At 43.7% G+C, this 21273-nt stretch overlaps 1 long non-coding RNA gene across 5 annotated transcripts in view; it reads left to right on the forward strand.

Moving 5' to 3' along the window:
* Nucleotides 1-21273, forward strand: part of LOC140468639 (uncharacterized) — a 59562-nt gene that overhangs the window by 23605 nt on the left and 14684 nt on the right. For 3 of the 5 annotated variants that reach the window (XR_011955778.1, XR_011955776.1, XR_011955775.1), the window contains exon 5: nucleotides 5624-5751. This is a non-coding gene — a long non-coding RNA (uncharacterized lncRNA). Of the gene's footprint in view, nucleotides 1-5623; nucleotides 5752-6298; nucleotides 8721-21273 lie in introns of those variants that run through there. The other 2 variants (XR_011955774.1, XR_011955777.1) reach the window with 1 other exon arrangement.

The following is a 21273-nucleotide window of genomic DNA, read 5'->3' on the forward strand; positions in this document are numbered from 1 at the left end:
CTGGAAATCTAGGGAAGTGATTGTTGGGCCTCTCCTGAGGTATTTGTATCGTTGATAGCGACAGGTGAGGTGCCATTATTTTTTTTTAAAGTGGTAAGGAGATGCCATGGAACAAGAGAACAGTGAGCCTGAAGTCAGTGGCAGGCAAGTCGTTGGAAGGGATTCTGAGGGACAGGATATCCATGTGTTTGGAAAGGTAAGGAATGATCAGGGAGAGTCAATGTGGCTTTGTACATGCACAGTTGGGTCTCACTAACTTGAGTGAGTGTTTTGAAGTGACAAAGAAAATTGATTAAGCCAGGCGGTGAACGTTGTTAATATGGACATTCAACAAGGTTCCACAAAGCAGACTGGTTCGCAGGGTTAGATAACATGGAATGCAGGGAGAGCAAGCCATTACAAAACTACCTTGAAGGTAGGAGACAGAGGATGATGGTGGAGGGTTGCTTTGCGGACTGCAGGCCTGTGAGCAGCAATATGCTGCAAGGATGGATATTGGGCCCTGAAATAAATGACTTGGATGTGAATGTATGAGGTATGGTCAGTAGGTTTACAGAAGACACCAAAATTGGAGATGTAGTGGAGAGTGAAGAAGGTTAGTTCAGAATACAACAGGATCTTGATCAGATGGGCCACTGGAGCAAGGAATGGCAGATGGAGTTCAATTTAGATAAATGTGAGCTGTTGTATTTTGGAAAGGCAAATCAGGGCAGGACTTATACACTTAATGGTAAAGTCCTGGGGAACATTGCTGAACAAAGGGACCTTGGAATGCAGGTTCATAGTTCCTTGAAAGTACAGTCACAGGTAGGCGGGGGAGTGAATGCAGCATTTGATACGCTCCCTGTTATTGGTCAATGCATTGAATGCAGCTGTTGTGACGTCATATTGTGGCTGGACAGGGAACTGATTAAGGCCCTTCTGGAATTCTGTTTTCAGTTCCAATCTCCCTGTTCTTAAAATAATGTTGAGAAACTTGAAAGGTTTCAGAAAACGTTTGCAAGGATTTTGCCAGGATTGGGACGGTTTGAGCTATTGGGAAAGGCTGAATAGGCTGTGAGTATATTCCCTGGAGAGTTGGAGGCTGAGAGGTGATCTTATAAAATCATAAAGGTATGGATAAAGTGAGCAGTCAGGGACATTTTGCCAAGTTCGGTTGGTCCAGAACTAGACGGTACAGGCATAAGGTGAGAGGGAAAAGATTTAAAAGGGATCTAAGGGGCATCTTATTCATGTTGAGGGCATTGCAAGTATGGAATGAACTGCCAGAGGAAGGGGTGAAGGCTAGCACAATTGCAGCATTTAAAAGGCATTTGATTTGGGTACATGAAGAGGAAGGTTTTAGAGGGATAAGGGTGAACCGCTGGCAAATGGGACTCCATTAATGCTCTCCGTTATTGGTCAATGCATTGAATACAGAAGCTGGGATGTCATATTGTGGTTGGACAGGACATTGATTAAGCCACGTCTGGAATTCTGTTTTCAGTTTGAATTTCTCTGTTCTGGGAAGGATGTTGTGAAACTTGAAAAGGTTTGGACAAGATTTACAAAAACGTTGCCAGAATTGGAGGATTTGGCCTACAGGGAGAGGCTGAATAGGCTGGGGCTATTTTCTCTGGTGAGTCCAAGACTGAGAGGTGACTTCATGGAGATTTATAAAATCACGAGGGGCGTGGATAAGGTGAGCAGACGGGGTCCTATTTCCTCAGGTTAGGTGGGTCCAAAACTAGAGCACCTGGGTTTAAGTTGAGAGGGCAAAGATTTAAAAGGGATCTAAGTGGCAACGTTTTCAAGCTGAGTGTGGTGTGTGTATGGGAGGGGCTACCAGATGAAGTAGTGGAGGCTGATAAAATCACAACATTTAAAAGGCTTCCAATTGGGTCCATGAATAGGAAGGGTTTTGATGGATACAGGCCAATAGATGGTAAATGGGAATCCATTAGTTTAGGATTCCTCGTTGGCACAGACGAATTGGACTAAAGGTCTGTTTCTTTGATCTTAATAAATTAAGATGCATTCCTCTATTTTGCGGAGAGCTAGCTGAAGCACAGATAATTATCCTTGGAGCTGAGAAGGTGAAGCAGTGATTTTAACCTGGTGCAGATTTGGTTCCAAGGTCTTGAATTTGCAGAGTTAACACTGTCATAATTTTTAGTAACTACTTTCAAGTAATTGGCAAATAATACAAGGTGAAAATGTGAACACTATTTTATTCAGTAAGTTCTGAGCATCTGGAACAGTCTGAACGACACAGATTCAGCAGATATTCTGAAACAGACTTAGAATTTTACTTTTTAAGGAAAGATTTGGGGGGCTATGGGCACGTGGGAGGGGACTTGGGACAGGCTTGCAGCAGGTTGAATAGCCCCCAGGCCCTGTGCTCTGTGATACTGCCCCATTCACTGTGAATGATGAAGCTCATCCCAGGGCAGAGAGAGTGATCAGCCCTCCACTCTCATCACAATGGGGCCCGGCTGATTGACGGCAGCTCCAGACCAATGGGAGGAGAGTCTGTGCGGTCCTGCAGCCAATGGGATTGAATGAGGGGTGTGGCCAGCAAGACAACACCTGTCCATGAGCTGTGCAGGTGCAGTGTCACTGTTTGGGGTTGGGAGAGACAGCAGAGACTGGGACAGAGGCTGTGGGACCTGAATTACAAACTCCTGGTAAATTAAAACTAAAAGAACTGCAGAAGATGTAAATCAGAAACAACGGGATTGTTGTAAAGGAGTTCATTCTCGGTCATGGATTGTAATCCATTGGCATTGTCACGTCGGTTCCAGTGCCGTGGGGAAACACTGGAAATATGATGGATGTAATGTAGGTTTCAGTTATTAAACTGTAAAAAGTGCAGAACAATTTACAAGGATGTTGCCAGGTCTCAGGGGTCTGAATTATAGGGAGAGGTTGGACAAGTGAGGATTTTATGTTCAGAGCAGAGGAAACTGAGGGGGTTCTTTTTTAGAAGTGTATAAGACCATGAGAGGCCATGGATAAGGTGAATGCACACAGTCTTTTTCCCAGGAGCTCAAGGATTGGACGGCTTGATTGGATCAGTTTAAGGTTAGAGTAGAAAGAATAAAAGGGAAGCTGAGGAGCAACTGTTTTACACAGAGGGTGGTATGTATATGGAATGAGCTGGCAGTGGAAGTGGTTCAGGCAGGAACACTCACAACAGGTAAAAGATATTTGGACAAATACATGGATAGGAAAGGGTCAGAACCAAATGGGCCAAGTGCAGGATGGACAGCGTGGTTGGACATTCTGGTCGGCATGGGCTAGTTTGGGCCAAAGGGCCTGTCTCTGCTGCAGGATGCTATGACTCTAAGTGCATTTGCTATTTCTCCGATTAACTCTGTTGGTATCCTGGGATGTATTCCATCAGGGCAATGAGACTTGTCTACCTTTAGCTCCATTAACTTGTCCAGCTCTAACTCTTTCGTGATAATGGTTATTATCTAGATTCTCACCTTCCTTAGTCTCCTTATCAATTACTGGCATGTTCTTCGTATCCTCCACTATGAAGACTGACTGCTGTGTGCTCATATTCCTGAACCCTGCTGGATAGGAATAACTAGGCACAGAACTCTGAGAGGTCTTCTTTGAGTCTTTATTGATGAGACATGGCAGCTCTCTGGATAGTGTACATGCAGAACACCTCCAGGCAGCATCAGGTAACCCCCCCGCCTGTCCGATATATGGCTCCCCTTCTTATACCTTTTGTGGTTTGTGACTTTGAATAGAGACTGTCTCTCAGTATTATCTCCATGGCAGCAGCAGTTAGAAAGTCTAGTTCAGTTCAGCACTTTGTGGTTAAACCACACACACCCCCCCCCCCCTCGCAAACCCCCGTGGCTCCCTCAAGTATCTGACAGGCACTTCAGTTTCAGTGGGGCTGTCTATCGGGATTCTGATGTGGAGGAGCCGGTGGTGGGGTGGACAAGGTTAAAAACCACACATCACCAGGTTATAGTCCAACAGGATTATTTGGAAGTACAAGCTTTTGGAGTGTGCTGTGATTTTTAACTCTATCAGGATTATCTCTATGGTAACAGTTAAGTGCTTCAACAATTACAGAGGCAATATGTTCCCCACACAATAGGTTCCCCTCTAGCAGTGTGAACTGATATTCTGGCCCTGGGGATAGTTATTCATCACTGTTCTCCCCCAATCCCATCTAGCTTTGTATTGATCTTTAAAGTTTTTCTAATCTCCTTGGTCTTTGCCAATCTGTGTGCATTCTATTTCAGTTTGATAGACTCCCTTATTTCCTCAGACACCCCCGGCAGATTATTCCTTTTCCTACAGTCCTTCCTTTTCCCTGATATATACTTTTGCTGAGCATTTAAAAAAAATGTTTTGATATTCCCGCACTGTCCGTCAACTTTCCCACCATAAAGTCTTTGTTTTCAATCTACATTAGCCAACTCCTGCCTCATCCTATTGTAGTCTCCTTTTGTTTAAGCACTGGATCTTGGGAGTGGATCTAATCTTCCAGCTTTTCATCTGTGTTCTAAGTTCAACCAGACTTCTCAGAATTCTTTTATCCGATTACGAGGGGAGGTGATGTTTCCTGTGTGTTTTGGTTTTCATTGTCAGAGACCTTGGCTTTGTAATAAAGTACAGGATAGATATTCACAACAGAGTATTCTGGACGCTGCGAATGTATGACACAATCTAAAACCATAAATCACTCTCTCCCATCAGTTTAAAATTGCAAAATCATTATCTCCTACACACTTCCTCACGATCTAAGCTTAGAATGCTAATCCACCTGACTATCTGTCATTTTCCGAAAATCTCCTTTGGTGAAGGTGGTGAGTTTTGGATTCAGCTTTCCAGTTATTACCGTAAGAAGATAAGCACTGGGCACAGGAGAGGCAATGCAGCCCTTTGAACCAGCTCCTCCATTTAATACGGTAATGATTGAGCTCACCTCGGTCTCAGCTGGATTTTCCCGCCTGCTCTCTCTCACGTTTCAACTCATTGCAAATTAAAAATCTGTATCTCTTCATTATAATTGGCTCATTGCCCTGGCATCCACTGCATTTTGAATAGGGAATTCCACAGATTCACAACACATTTTGACAAGTACATTCTTCCATATGAGAATAGAATAGAGTCCCTATAGTGCAGAAACAGGGTATTCATCCATTGAGTCCACACCAACCCTACAATGAACATCCCATTCAGACCCACTCGTTCCCTGTAGCATTCCATTTCCCATGGCTAATTGTCTAACCGGCACGTGCATGGACGCTATCAACAATTTAGCATGGGCAATCCACCTAACCTGCACATCTTTGGACTGTGTGAGGAAACTGGTGAACTGCACGAAACCATGCAAACATGGGGAGAATGTGTAAACTCCACACAATCGCCTAAGGTCCCTGACGCTGTGAGGCAGCAGTGCTAGCCACTGAGCCACCTCTGCTTCAAACCTACTGTGCCTTATTAACTTCCCTATCCCCCAATTGGCTGAATCTATGTTCCTTACGTCAGAAATCAGGTTGTCCAAGCGGATGTCTCAGGAAATCCCAGTGACAGCCCACATGTCCCGTGTGTCTGAATGGGGATCCGATACACAACATCCTCCATCCAACACTTTTCATTCACGTTCCAGAGACAGGGCTCCAGTGGCTGCATGAGGACTGCAACTCCCAAATTCCGTGGCAGGGAGCGCACGTTTGTGGTGAACCTGGCACTGCACACATACAGAATGTGGGTGTGTTTTGGAGCGTGTGCTTTGGGGTAAGTAGTGGAAAGTATTTCACACTGTGATTGTCTGGAGGAGGAACGTATTTGCTTGTAGTATTGATCTGTTGGAGGGTCAAAGTGTCACCACACCCACATGGGACCAAGTTACATTCCCAACTTGTCATAACACTGGAATCGACCAATGAGAAACAAAGAAGGATGTGACCCATTCTCCCAGACTGAAGGTTCCTCTTCTGTCCAGGATCTGCCACCTCCCTGTCTGTTTCCTTTTGTTTCATTCTGCTGTTACATTATTGACTTGCAGCAACTGAAGGGAAAGGAAGTGAACCCAGAAAGGAAGTGAACCCAGAAAGGGTGCAGAGTCTAACCAGGGACGGGATGTGGTGGCATAGACCTGTTTATCAACAACTCCATGAGAATGTGGAGGGTGTACATTAGGGGGTAGGAGAGTCAGAATGGTGAGAGAGAGTAAGTGGGCTGGAGGGTTACAGCTTTGGGGGAAGAAAGGGGAAAAATATATTCCAGAGAAACTAGAATAGTCTGTTCTGAGTTTCTCATCTGTGCATGTTCCTTTATACAGGGTGTAGATGGTGAAGATTTGCAGACTGAAATATCAACATCAGGTGCCGATCCTGATAAAGTTAATCAGAATTTGAAGAATCAAAGATGGAGAATCACTTGGCCAAAATCCTGTAACACTCTCCCTCCCAGCATGGTCGGTCTATCTGCGCCAAATGGACTGTGAATTGTACAAGCCAGCAGTTCACTACCATCTTCTGAAGGGTAACGAGAGATGGGGTATAAATGCTGGCTGAGCCAGAGATGCCCATATCCTGGAAATGGGTTCTATCTCTAGTTGCTGAAACCCAGTTGATGTTACTGCAGGATGATGAGGGAGGCTGAGTGCATCCTCCAGGAGGCAGCACCATCACATTACCCCTGCCTACACCCACACAGTAACACAGCAACGCCACTGGAACAAAAGGCAGTGAAGCCAAAGGAGGACTTAGATATAGTTCTTCGAGGTAAAGTCACGAAAGGGGATTGGAACACAGCAGGAACAGGAGACTGAGCTGGATGGTCAGCTGTTTCCCCTTGAATGGTGGAGCAGGATTGAAAGGCTGAATGGTCTCCTGCTGCGATCTCCTAGGTATGTATATAGTCATGGAGCCCGGGTAGGAAGAAGGGGGCAGGAATTCTCCAGGAGATTGCACTTCCACAACAGTTTTCAGTGAGGGATGGTTTGATGGATTTTATTTAATATTTATCTTTAACACAAGGTTTGTGAATTTGGTTTTAAAATATTGTAGCTATTTATTCCACAATAAATAAAACTAAAAGAAAAGAAATGAAACTATCTGAATATAACAGTTTTTAAAAATTTCAAACGCCCTGTAAAACAAAATCCTGTGTATTCCCAGACACCATCTCTTTCCAGTTACTCAAACTCCAGGGAAATATTCCCTCCCTGTCTGAACCTTTGGTTTGATTTAACTGTTTTTCAGTTCTCCTTCTGTGAGCTGTGAAGTGTTCTTTTTCCCCCCATTTCTCCTACCCAGACGTGTTATCTCACACAGCTGAGCAACCTTCCCACGTTCATCATTACGCCATTTTGGGTTTTTGTTAATATATAATCACCAGCAGTAAACCACCCGTGTAACCAATCGAATATTTACACACAAAGCCCATTACGGGCAAAGCAAGCTATTACAAATGACAGAGTGGGAAGGGACCAAATCAAAGTAGAGTTAGGGGTGAGATGGCAGCAGTGGAGATAAAGCACTGTATCCCCTGCGATGCCCACCTCTGTCTGAAGGCATCGAGAGCATTGATACATACCACATGCTCCTTCTCCAAGGACACCCTGCTTTATCCTCAATCATAGAATAGAATCCCAACAGTGTGGCAGGAGAGAATTGGTCCATCAAACCCCACCAACTCCAAAGAGCATCCCACCTGGAGCACTCCATCCTTTTGACACTGCATTTCCCATGGCTGATCCACTGAGTCTGCACAATCCTGGACACTGTGGACAATTTCGCACAACTGCTCCACCTAACCCACAAATATTTGAACTGTGCGAGGAAACCAGAGCACCTGGAGGGGGCCCACACAATCTTAGGGGAATGTGCAAACTCCAAACAGACTGTTGACCAAGGCTGGACTCCAACCTTGTACCTGGTGCTGTGAAGCAGCAGTGCTATAATCACATTTTAAATCAAAACAGATGATCCCTGCTCATTGTCACGTTGCTGTTTGTGGAGACTTATTGCCCAGAGAGACATCCTGAGATGCAGAAAGAGACAATATAAATTCAGTCAACTCCAGCCGAGTTAATGTGATTAACAACAACATCAATACTCCAACAGTGCCATCAGACCTCGTACCTACTCTATCATTTACGATTTTTAACCCATGGGAAGTTTGTTACCAGCTTCGATGACAGCCATAATGCTCTGACCACTTTGACGGAGCCAGTGCAAGTCAGTTCTAATAGTTATCAACAGATTGAATCTAAACAGGATGCCCCACAACAGGAAGTGCTCTGACACTCAATGCCCGTAAGCCAAGGTCATTTTCCTAAAACCACTCACGTCTGGTAATACCATTGAAGATATTTTACACAGTAACCTTTCAGTCTCAATTGTCAGTTCCAGTCCATGAAGCAGTCAGTAACATGCACCAGTGAATTGAATTCTAACAGCAGCATTGCCCTGACAGGAGAGATTGAGGAGTTTGAAGCTGTCTTCTCTGGAGTATCTAAACATGAAACACTTCAAATGAACAAAAATCTTAAAGAGCTTGAGAGGATAGATACAGGAAGGATGTGCTCTCTGGCTGGTGTGCCTGGAATAAAATAAGCACTAACTACGGTATCTTCACCCAGCATCCCCTTTAGCTGCATAAAAGTTTAATATTTATTTGCTGCTCTAATTACACTCCCAGTTTTAACTGCTGTAATGTTGATGACTATGCAAATGTATAAAATATAATTTAATCCATCCCAAAACCTCTCTGTACCTGTGTCTCACTTGTGCTCACCGAGACACTCATTCAATCTGACCTCTTTACAAACCCTGCCCGGATATTTCCTTAGAGGGCTCAGAATGAAATATTCACAGAATTGTTACTGTGCAAAAGGAGGCTGATTGCCTCATCAGCTCTCCAAAGGATCACCTCACTGAATGCTATTATTCTCCCTTTACCCCATAAACCTTCCCATTCGTCCGATTCTAATAACACCGGCGAGTTCACAAGTAACCACAGCGATTGGATTTGTTTTGTTTGTTCATGGGATCATGGCATCACTTGCTGGGACAGCATTTGTCATCCATTCTAACTGCCCAGGAGATGGTTCAGAGTCAACCATGTTATTCAGTGTCTAGTTTCATATGTAGACTGGACCAGGTCAGAGTTAATACAGTTTCCCAGACCCAATGACATGAAGAGTTGATTTCTGGCCTATTATCTTATTTCTGAAATGATAATGAATAATTTTTGCAGTTGAATTAAAAGTGAAAGACCAAAATGTGTTTTATTCTGATTGACCACATCTTCCTATTTTCTCAGTTGTTATTGACAGTCTCATTCCTCTCGCACCAGAACCTGTTCCAGAGAGTGTTACAGAAAAGGCAGAATGGTCAGCTGCAGGTGGTCACTTGACCGGTCACTGGATCCAAAGGTTCACTCTCCACAGATGCTACCAGATCTGCTGAATTTTTCCAGCAATTTCTGTTTTTGTTCCTGATTTCCCAGCATTTGCAGATGTTTCGTGTTTGAATATTGATCTTGCCTGTTGCAGAGGAGTTTATTGATGAGTTTGGAGAGTTTTGAACATTGCAACTTAGGCCACAAATCAGCCACGATCTATTGAATGGCAGAGCAGGGTTGAGGGGCTGAATGGCCTCCTCCTGTTCCAATGAAAGTTACCCATCGGCAGCTTGTTGTTACATTTCCCCTCACTGCTCACTTCACCTCCATGTCTAACACACTGTTACTGACTGAACAAACCTCCTGCTCATGTTCAGTGGCTCCCTCTACTGCCACCCGGATTTAACTCTCATCATGGGATGCTGTCTCGTGTTACTGCGGGAATGCCCACAAGGACTCATCCTGGAGCGTTATCCCGTGGGATCCAAAAATCCCGTTTATTTCCTTCTTCCTATTTCACTCTCAGTTTAAACCCATTCTCCTGTCATGCTCTTCAACATGCCCATGTGGGTGGACTAGAGGCAGCTGGCACCTGAGATTGAATCTGCCTCCCCCCACAATCAGGGATTTGGGAAAACACTCAGACAATGATCTATCCATCTGATTGTTGACTCAGACAGATAGGCAGAAAGAAAGATGCACATTTAGATAGCGCCTTTGATGACCCGGGGCAATGAAACATGCTTCCAACCCAATGATTTCAACTTCAATCTCTGAAACACAGACACAAAGCTTCCTACTTGTACCAGGTTGCCTCTCAGCCTTCTCTTTTCTTAAAAGTTTTAAGCTGTTAAGCCTTTCCTGGTGATTATAACCTCTGTGTTTCTGTCAGAGTTGTGACTGAACCTTTATTTTCCTGTTGTGAGTGATGCTAGTAGCAGAAACAGTTCCTGACTTGTGAGGGGTTTCGGTTGGAGTATTTATATTTACACATTCTTTCCCACCCTCACATACAGTGTGAAATTGATGTTAAACAGAAGGAAAGGATTGAGTGAGCACCCACAGAAACACAAAAGGCAGCATGTGTACCTGAGTTGAATGAACCTGGATTTAGGAAAATGTTACAACAATCACAACTAGTTAGAATTACAGAATCCCTTAGGCGCACAAAGAGACTATCCAGTCCATCGAGTCTGCAATGAACTGCTGTCCCACCCTACCTCCATAACCCCACATTTAGCATGGCTAACCCAACCCACCTAACCTACGCACTACAGGCCACGCTAGCACGGCCAACCCATCAAACCGGCACATCTGTGGGAGGGTCACATATTATGTCTAAGTGCTCAGGATTGTGGATGAAGGCTCACAAATACATGTCTCTGACGCTAATCCTCTTTTTTTTCAAAATAAAATCTGGGGGAAACTGCAGCCAGAAAGATTTCCAATTATCTCATGAGGAAGAGAATTCAAAACTCGTGCCACTGACCCAGGGGGCGCAGTGAAGTCACAGAGGTCTGGGAACCATCAGAAACGTAATGAGTTGTGAGCAAGGTGGGGGTGAGACAAGGATAAAAAGACAGTCTGTCACATGGGGGAAGGCAGGAGAGATTAAACAGTAGAAATGGTAGTCCCTCAAGGCCACAGCGAATGGAGTTAGGGCTTGGAAAGAAACAAGGAAACAAGCTGTCAAATAAATATATTTAAAAAACAGATTATAACAACATAGAGGGCAGAGTACACAGTCTGAAATTGCTGCTCTCGTTGGTGAGTACAGAACGCTAAAAAGCCTGGGTCATTCTATTACAGCCAACACATGCAGGATAGGCCAAGTGGCCTCGATCTGTGCTGTAACTTTCTGATAAATTTATTCTGACATTTGGAATTCAGGTCGGATGATGTTCATAAATTCTCAAATTGGACTTGACTTTAATATTCTGGAGAAATGTTAAATAAATCACAATGATCCCATTCTGCAGACTTTAGTCCACAGCCCTGCATGTTCCAGCATCTCAGTTACATCCATGTCCTTTTGTTCTAATGTGATGCTGGTTACTGCCTCTGCCACCCCATCAATGCGTTCCTGCTCCCCACCATCTCCGAGTGAAATGAATTCTTCCCTCCCTTCTTTCTGGGAATTAGTTTCAATCTAAATCCTCCAGTTTCTGACCTCACAGTTAATGAATAGCTCCTTCCTATCCACTCGATCTGGATTCCTCAGCATTTTATCACTTCAATTAAATCTCAGCTCATCCTCCTCGGAAATCATCCCCAGCCTATCCAATTTTTTCTCAGAGCACAAATTTTCCAATTGTAGAAACATTCTGATCAATCTCCTCTGTACCCTCTGGTGTGATCACATTAACCCTGGAATAAGGGGATCAGAAGTATGTGCAGTACTTTAACTGCAGTCAAACAAGTGTTCCTGACATTTCCCATGTCACCTCCGTGTTCTTGTGGTTGTCGCTCAGACAAGAAGTGTCCTGGTTTTCCCACTTGGAACTGGATGTGCACTCCATGGGGCTGGGATTCCCTACCATGTGTCTATTTGTTAACTAAACCTAAATTGACTTCAGATGAAAACAAGATTATCAGCTACCTACCAATCAACTTCTTCCGTTACACCCAAGTTACCTTACTTTTTAAAAATCTCTTTAAAATTATTACTATCTAAACACAACAGGCTTTAAGTTGCTGATCAAGTATTCAGATGTCTCCACTGTTACAATCACTTGAAGATTATCTTCACCTTCAGCTACATTTGGTGAATTGAACACTGATTGTAAATATATGAATATCAAACGGACTTGAGTTTTATGGTAATTAATCCAGTCTGACATTCTTGTTGGTTAATATCTTGAAGAGAACTGTCCTCAGAACTCCAGGTGTGCTCTGACTTCATTCACAACTGGATGTGGCTGGACTGCAGATCTTAGATCTGTTGTTTCCTGGATTGCTTTGCCTGTCTATCACTTTCTGCTTGTGCTGCTTGGAACACAAGTAGTCCTCTGGTAACTTCATCAGGTTAACACCTCATTTTTAGGTATTCATGCTGCTGTTACTGACATGCCCTCCTGAATTCTCTCAGTTGAATGAGGATTGATCCTCTGGTTTGATGGTAAGAGGCAAGTTGGGGAATATGCTGGGCCGTGATTCTGTAAGTTTTGTTGGAGTACAATTCTACTGCTGTTGGTGGAAGGAAAGGGCTAAACTCTTGCACTGTAAGCCATATATGTAAGAAGCTACATGCAGTATCATGAACACTGATTGGCCAAGAAATGAATTGCGAGCATCACTGTACAATGATGCAGGATCATAACTGCAGCAAGGGGAGATTAAGAACCAACTTGACATAGGAGTAGGGAAAGAAGCAGCTGATCACATTGTCTCATTAATAGTCACAAAGAGACTCTGTGAGATTATTGTACTGTTGGAGTTGAGGATGGAGGAGATCGGGGAGATGGAGAGCCCTTCTACAGAAACTAATCTGTCTGAGAGTTATGGGATCGACTTGATTGCCATGCATTTAATAGAAAGTTAATTGAAACTGTTTTTATCCCCAAAAGATAACAAGACAATAGAAACAAACCCCAGAATACATGGTTCAGAGATGGATGTCAATAGACCATCAACATCCAACTCCTGCAATTATTCAGCAAACGTAGGTGTGATTACCCTGTTCTGATGAACCAGAAAATCACTGTTCACTCTGTGCAGGTGGACAGCGATGTGGGGAAGGATTGGCCGAGTGGTATTGTCACGAGACAGTTAATCCAAAGCCCCAGATAACGTTCTGGAGACCTGGGTTCAAAGCCTGCTGCAGCAGATGCGGGGGATTTGAATTCAATTAATAAAATTTCTGGAATTTAAGAGTTTAATAATGACCATTAATCGATTGCCAGAAAAACCCATCTGGTTCAGTAATGCCCTTTCAGGAAGGAAGCTGCCATCCTTACCTGGTCTGGCCAACATTGTGACCTCAGACCCACAGCAATGTGGTCGACTCTTACCTGCCCTCTGGGCAATTAGGGATGGGCAGTAAATGCTGCCGGGCCAGCGACACCCTCATCCTGTGAATGAATAAAGGAAAATAAAAATCTCTACCCAGTGTGAATCTGTACATGTTCAACAATGTTGTGAACATTTCCAAAGCTAAGATCTCTATGTGCAAAACGTTATGAGCTGCCAAAACCATTGTTCATTACTTGGCGTGAACAAGAGAAAAAGATCCTTCAACTTGTGGTTATGAGTAAATTCATTGGTGTCTCAGCAGGATGGATGCCTGAGTGAATCCCTTCACACAGAGCAGGTGAACAGCTTCTCCCCAGTCTGACGGGTTTGGCTAATTTCTAGGTGGGATGGGTAAAGAATTCCCTTCTGGCATTCCCCACGTTTCCAGAGTCGGTCCCTAGTGTGCCTGCACTGGTGTTTTGCCATTTCAGATAAATGCTGGCAGAGTGTTATACACACCGTTACACCCCCCCTCCCCTCCCCTCCCCCACCCCAGAACCAAGTATAAAACAGTAAACATTATCTCCTGCTGTGGAGGGACAGCCTGTCTTGGTCTGAGTAGGAACATTGAGCCGATTTACCTCAATGACAATTTAATCGGTGACCAGAGCAAGTTAAGCAAGTCCAATTAAAATGCATTGTAGCACAGAAAGAGGCCCATCAAATCCAAGCTGGCGCTCTGTAGCAGAATCTCACATTCTCATTCCCCATATGTCTCCCAAACTCTGCAAGTTTATTTCCCTCAGAACTGATCTAATTGTTTTTATCAATCATTCATCTTCTCTCCCTGCACCACCATAATAGGCAGCATGTTCTGCATATTTCCAGCCAATACAGTCAGCAGAAACACTTGCTCATCTCCTGCTGTCTCAAAATCTCATATCTGATCTTAATTCTTGTGCCATCATCTATCGAATACAGATATTTTTGTCTGTTATATCTCGGTGTGTTATAATCTTATACAGCTTTATCAAAAATGTATTTAACTTATTTACTTCCATGAAAATAGCAATCTCTTCAAATCAATCCAGTGACTGCATTTTCATCATCAGTGAACCACTCCAGTAAGTCTGTACTCCACACCCTGAAGATCACTCATATCCTTCCTTGTTAATGTCTGTTTTGTTCCACAAATCCAGACGACACAAGTTTTCTGCACAACAGCAGTGGCTTTATTATTGGACAGCTGGCAAGAATTTCAAAGCATCTCTAAAGTTGCCGAGTGTCTACTTGTACAGACTCTTCTTCATGAATCTCTGCCTTACCCACAGAGACAGTATATTTAATAAGAATTAGACAAAGGCATATCAGTCACATGGGTGATTGTCATTACATAGTTTAAAGCAGGTAATTATGAATTTACAAAGCTTGATGAATGCCAATGTCCTGTGATAATGTGTGATGGATTACAGAAACTGATTATCGTATTGTCCACGATTATGTGTTGATGGGAAGAGATTAAGGCAGAAGGGTTCTTCTTTCAGTGAATGGGGGATTCACTTACCTATGCTCATATGGAGGGGAAGTAGTGAGACAATGGGAGCAGGAGGCAGTTTAACAGGGTTGTGCCCAGGACTCTCAGTCTCTGATTATCTGTCCGTCTGCAACTTCCCCTCTCAGCTCTTGCAGTCGCTTTGTCAGTTCTTTCACAAATTGTTTCACCCTATCCTTGCCATTGTACATCTCCTGCCCTCCCACTACCATACCCTCTGGCAGCTGCATAGTCCATCCGGTCACTAATTCAAAGGGGGATTGCTCAGTTCCCTTTGCTGGGGGTGACGTCAGTTTCATTAGGATTGTGGGGAGTACCCTAACCCATCCCGGCCTGTCTCTGTCAGGGCCTTAGTCAGACTAGCTTTCAGTGTCTGCTTCATTCCTTCTTCTGTCCCTGAGCTCTGGGGGTGGTGTGTGAGATGGGATTTCTGCTCAGTACCAAACAGGCCACAGAGCTGCTTAACTTCGTTTCCTGGAACATGTGTCCCTTGGTCAGAACCTGCAGGGGAATGCTTCCACCCTCTGAGTAAACCTGTTTATTAAGACCCAGCAGGATTTCCTTCCCTGGGATTGAGATGGGGGTGTAGGTAAAATCCATCTGTAATTGTTCCCCTGAGTCCCTGGGTCCCTTCGGCTGCCTCCATTTTATCCTGATTGTTTTCCCTGGCTCACACTGTGTACAGACTACACCCCTTCGACAAAACCTTCTTGTTCCAGAACACCCCTGTAGTTGATCATTCGATATTGCATTTTATCCTGCTCAATATGGGCCAGCCCATGATATGTTTTTAATAATGTTTGTCTTATACAGTGGCACTGCTGGATCATCCTATGTCCTATTACTGCCCCACCCTTTTCCCATTCCTGTTTCTCCTGCTATGGGACTGTTTCTGGAAATGTCTTTAAACTTTCCTTTCTCGCTTCTGTAGCTACTGCCACTGCATCCTCCTCAAATGTCTGCACTGTTTCAGTAAATATGCTCACCCATGCTCACCAACTACCCTGTTGGTGTGGCGTTTCTACTTTCCTGTCAGCTCTAATCTTCATTATTGCTGCTTCACTGGGAAAGTTAGCTGCTTCCAATAACTCTCTGACCTGTTCTTCATGCTCAATGTGGTCCACAGACAGGGTGATATACCTTCACCGAGCCCAGTCATGAACTATACCAAAGGCATGCTGACTGCGTGCATTTTGCCCCCCTCACCCCTGCTTAATGTCCGCGCTTCTGCCAGGGCTCGTGATGGTTCTCTATTTCTGGATAATTCCTCACAAAATTCCCACAATAATTAAACAATCCTAAAGTTTGCCTGATCCCTGTACGGTGTGCGGGTGGATAGTTTTATAATCATAGTTTTTGTTCCCGCTGGGTCTGTTCCCTCTCCCTTCCTGATTTGATCTCCCCAATGTGATATCCCCGTTCTGTCTCTCCCTACCTTCCCAGTTTCACTCTCTGTGTGTTAATTTTAAGCCTGGCCTGGCTAACCTGATCCAATACTCTGTATAATATCTGGATATGTTCTTTCTCACTGCTTGAGGTGATGAGGTGTTGGTAAGATCAGTGTGACGAAATCCATCAAACACACATCGGTGGGATATACTGGAATATTGCGGGATCCCCGAGGTAATAGTATCCTGGTGGACTGTTCTCCTCGGTCAGTAAACACCACTCTCTTCTGCCATTCAATGTCCACAGGTATTGACCCAGACTATTTCCAGCTTCTGTCAATCTATCACTGTCACAATTACTGCCTCTTCAGCCCCAGCTTTGATGAGATCCCATTTGTGTGGGGAATGAGAGGGCCCTCGATCTCTACAGAGTCGATAGATAACAACCCACTATCCTGTTTGATTTACACAGACCGCTGAGTGGGTCCGAGCTATAACCCACCAGATTCTCTGACTGTCCCAGTCTCCCTGCAATGTAGCTACTCCAGAGAATTTGCCTCTCCTTTTCTTTCTGTCCCAGTCCTGGCCGGAGCATCCCCATGTTTAAATTCGGGTGTTGATGTCAATAGTTGCCATTTTAGAAAAAATAGGAACAACTCCCAGAATGGTCCCTTCTTGAGTGTCACACCTCCATATCTGAATACGTTTTGTCATACTCCTGGTCTACATCGGGACAGGTTTGCTTCATCCACCTTCCTAGGTTCCCTCTCCGACTGCTCTCATTTTAGTAATTGAGGGGGTGAGGGGTAAATCCTTATCGGTAACTGACAAAGATGCTCCGGTGTTAGAATCATGCAAGTGTTGGCCCCTTAACAGCACGTCAATGAATATTCATGGGCTATGCATATATCGACATGAATACAGGCCACTCACAATATGAACACCTATCTCCCTCTCTCTGCCTACATTCCTTGTCGATGTGCTCTTTCCTGCTTCCCTTGTAACATTGTGGGTCTGATTACCCTCCCTGTACTGCAGCTATTCCCCTGTGTTTCTGTGTTTGCCTCAGCTCTCATGGTCCAATTCAGAATGTGGTTAGAATTATCTCCCACTGAGAGTCCCATGTTTATAATTACAGTTAAATAGGGTCCCATGTCATCTTTTAAATGCATCAAACCGATATCATCATCACAGTTTGGGGTGTGGTAATCCCCCATAGTCCTTACACACCTCAGGCTTCCTCTCTGTATGATCCTCGATATTACCCTTGGTTCCCTGAGACACCAAGGTTATTTTAGCCCATTCAGCCTGTCCCCTCCCCAGTGTGTCCCTGTAATATCTGTAAATGCCTGGAGGCACTCATCAGCTGTGCACTGGGGGGAACCGTCTCGCACCCCATCCTCTCATTGCAGGTACAGTTTCTGCTGTACACTTCAGGGCATCTTGGGCCGAGGGAGGGTCCATACATCATCTTCGGTGAGACTGTGTACCTCTCCTAATTCATCCATATTGTCCCAATAAGGCCCATTATTACCATTTCTCTATCAGGCTGGGTGTTCATTCACCAACATCTGTTATTCAGTGGGTGAACGGTTCAGGTTTGGTTTCTGTCAGTTCCCTTTGTTGCTCCCTACTGTTTAAGTTGAGCTTTGATGCCCAGTGGTGCCATAGAGAGGGCCTTCTGGGCCTTATAGGGCAGTGGGTCATCCCACCCATTGTCGTCCCTCTGTCCATACGTGGGCGCTTTGTCATCTAACCCGTTCCAGTCAGTGTCACCATCCTCACTGCCTTCTGAGGAGAGCGGGGCACTAGGTACCTCCCCCACTGTAACTACCACCTGGCCCTTTGGCTTTAAGGCCTCACGTCTGAGAGCCACCACCTTCACTTGTTCCTGTTTCCCATAATAATGTAACACATCCTGTCATTCCTGGAATAAAACAGAGCAAAATGTAAATTTGGTTTTACTTGAAATATTAATAATTTGACATTTACTTTACATATCTATAGAGGTGAAAATTCTACTATGATTATTTAAGTGAATTTAACGTGATCATACAATGAAAATAACTGATAGTCAACGACAATGAATGAACTGAATAATATGTGATTATTTGTACAAGTTCTTGCAATGAAAATTCAATTTTATTTAATGTTTGTCACCCATTACAACATGGGCATTGTTATTAGGGAATAAATTAATGGAAGGATATCAGAGAAAATAAATAGACTTTAATTTTAGCTTCACTGCAATAATGAACCAAAACAATATTTAGAAATATGGTTAAACTACATAACAAAGTTTCCAGTGTCATTATTGACATGAAAACAATTTTAGTTTGCAAGTTGTTTTATACTAAGAATAATTGAAAATGAATTGTGATTTGGAATACACCATTTAAAATATATTTTGAAGAGAATAATCAGATACTTTTTTGGAGGAAATTAGGAATGGCAGTAAATATATATTCATTGATATTAATAGTTTTAAATGTTGAGAAGTTGACTGGGATTATTTGTTTGAGAGTGGCTGCATGATTATAAAGACCAATTCACCATTTTCATTGCACTGTTGGTTTCACTAGAATCTGTTGTGGTCTGAGCTCTTGTTCTGTGCAGTGGACTGTCACTAATAGCTTAATTAACCTGCGAGTCCCTGATCAGGTTTCCTTTGTCTGTAAGTCAGTCTGTAAGTGAGCAACACACCTCCTTTTGTGGGGGGAAATAAATGGCAGATCACACTGAGAATGGTTTCTAGCACACACCATCAGCAGGGAAGGGTTTTTTCTAAAGATTTCCAATCTCTATCTACAAATCTGATTTGTCATTTTGTGGAGGATTCAGCCCCTTTGTTCTGAGCTGTTTTTATACAAGCAGTTGGTTCATTATGTCTTTGCCAAGAATGTTGTTTACTTTTCCCTATTACTGTGATTCTGCAGGTTCGCATATTCTGTGAGTCAGTAATGTTCAGTAACTGAACATTGAATGATTTTGTCTCTAACAGAACAGTGGCCTTGTTTTCAGTTAAGTATTCACTTTCCATTTCCTGGTTGTATTGAATGTTCCAGAACCAGACTCTGAGCAAGGTTTCCATTCACTTGTGTTGGAGTCACTGACAGCCACATGGTCAGTCAGTTTCAGCAGTTTGAATTCAATAATCATCTAGAATTATGAGTCTATTGATGAAATTATTCTCGATTGTCAGGAAAAACCCATCTCGGTCACTGATGTCCTTTAGGGAATGAAGCTGCCATCCTTACCTGATCTAGTCTACATGTGACCCCTGACCCACAGCAATGTGGTTGACTCTTACCTGCCCTCTGGGTAATAAATGCTGCCCATAGCCAGTGGCACCTACATCCAGTGAATGAATTTTCAACAAAGCTCTTAGTCCTGTGTCATGTGAGAAAGAAGCAGAAGGTGAAGTTTCAGCCCCTCAAGTCCACTCCATCATTCAATAAGGCCAGGCCTGATCTGTTAGTGATTTGTGTTCCATCTTCCCCCAACGTCCCTTAACAAGAACCTATCAACCTGTGTCTTAAAAATATTCATTGAGCACACCTTCTGGGGCAGAGAGTTCCAAAGTTGCACAGCCCTCTGGGAGGAAATAAATCTCCTCATCTCTGTCCTGAAAGGGTAAATCTAATTTTAAAGCAGTTCTCTTGAGTTCACGTATGACCCACAAGAGGAAACATCCTTTCCACATCCTCCTTAACAAACCATTCAGGATCTTAGACACTTCAGTCATGTCACCCCTCACTCTCCCAAACTCTGGCTGAAACAAATCCAGCCTGTCCAACCGATCCACATTTTATTACTGTCACGCCGGGTTGAAATGTTGTGTTGTGTTTATTATGCAGTGAATGCGTTGTTCCACTGTGTGGGCTCTAAGAGTCAACGTGAGCCATACTAGCTTTCCTGTCTCACTGTGTTACATATATCTTACATCACTGTGGTGATCCTATCCCTCCCTACCTCATATAACCAAAAAGAATGGCAGAGAGAGATCAAGGAAAGTTGTGAGAAAATGTGTTGTTGCCGAAAAGGTACTTGGTCTGTTTGTAGAGATTGCATTGTAATTGAAGTAACCAGTTAATGAAAAGTTACTGACAAAATATTTGAAGTGGAGTTGCTGCTGGTGATGGAAATGCTGCTGGTTGGTATAAGAGAGGGCTGGGGGGAATACTGTACTGATGAGAAAGTTGAGCAAGGTAACCTTTTATCTTTGTCAATAAGAAGAGGCAGAGATTGCAGCTAGGACAGCGTTGGAGCTGTTTTGATCTTGCAGACGTTATTTTAATATTTATTTAATGTGATGTGTGTGTCACTGGCTGGGCCCAGCATTTATTACCCGTCCCTAGTTACCCTTGAGAAATTGGTGCTGAGCTGTCTTCTTGAACTGCTGCAGTCTACCTGCTGTGGGTTGACCCACGATGCCATTGGGGTGGGGATTTCCAGGACATTCACCCACCGACAGTGAAGGAATGGCAATGTATTCCCAAGTCAGGTTGGGTTAGTAACTTGGAGGGGAACTTGAAGGTCGTTGTATTTCCATCTAGCTGCTGCCTTTGTCCTTCGAGATGGAAGTGGCCATGGGTTCCTTGAGTGTTGTTAGGGCTGCACTAATCCAGGCAAGTGGGGAGTATTCCATCACACTCCTGACTTGTGCCTGGTAGCTGTAGGGCAGGCTTTCAGGAGCCAGGAGTTGAATTACTCCTGTAGCCTCTGTATTTGTGTGGTGAGACCAATTCAGTTTCTGATCAATGATTATCCCCAGGATAATGTTGATAGTGGGTGTTCAGTAATGGTAACAGCATTGAATGTCAAGTGATGGTGGTTAGGTCATTTCTTATACGTGATGGTCGCAGCCTGCATTTGTGTGGCATGTATGTTACTTGCCCCTTGTCAGCCCAAACCTGGATATTGTCTAGATCTTGTTGTTCTTGGGGTTAGACTGCTTCAGTACCTGAGGAGTTAATTGTTTATCAACGTTCAATAATTACAAAATTATGCAAA

Source organism: Chiloscyllium punctatum, chromosome 47, assembly GCF_047496795.1.
Source record: "Chiloscyllium punctatum isolate Juve2018m chromosome 47, sChiPun1.3, whole genome shotgun sequence".
Classification (NCBI taxonomy): Eukaryota; Metazoa; Chordata; class Chondrichthyes; order Orectolobiformes; family Hemiscylliidae; genus Chiloscyllium; species Chiloscyllium punctatum.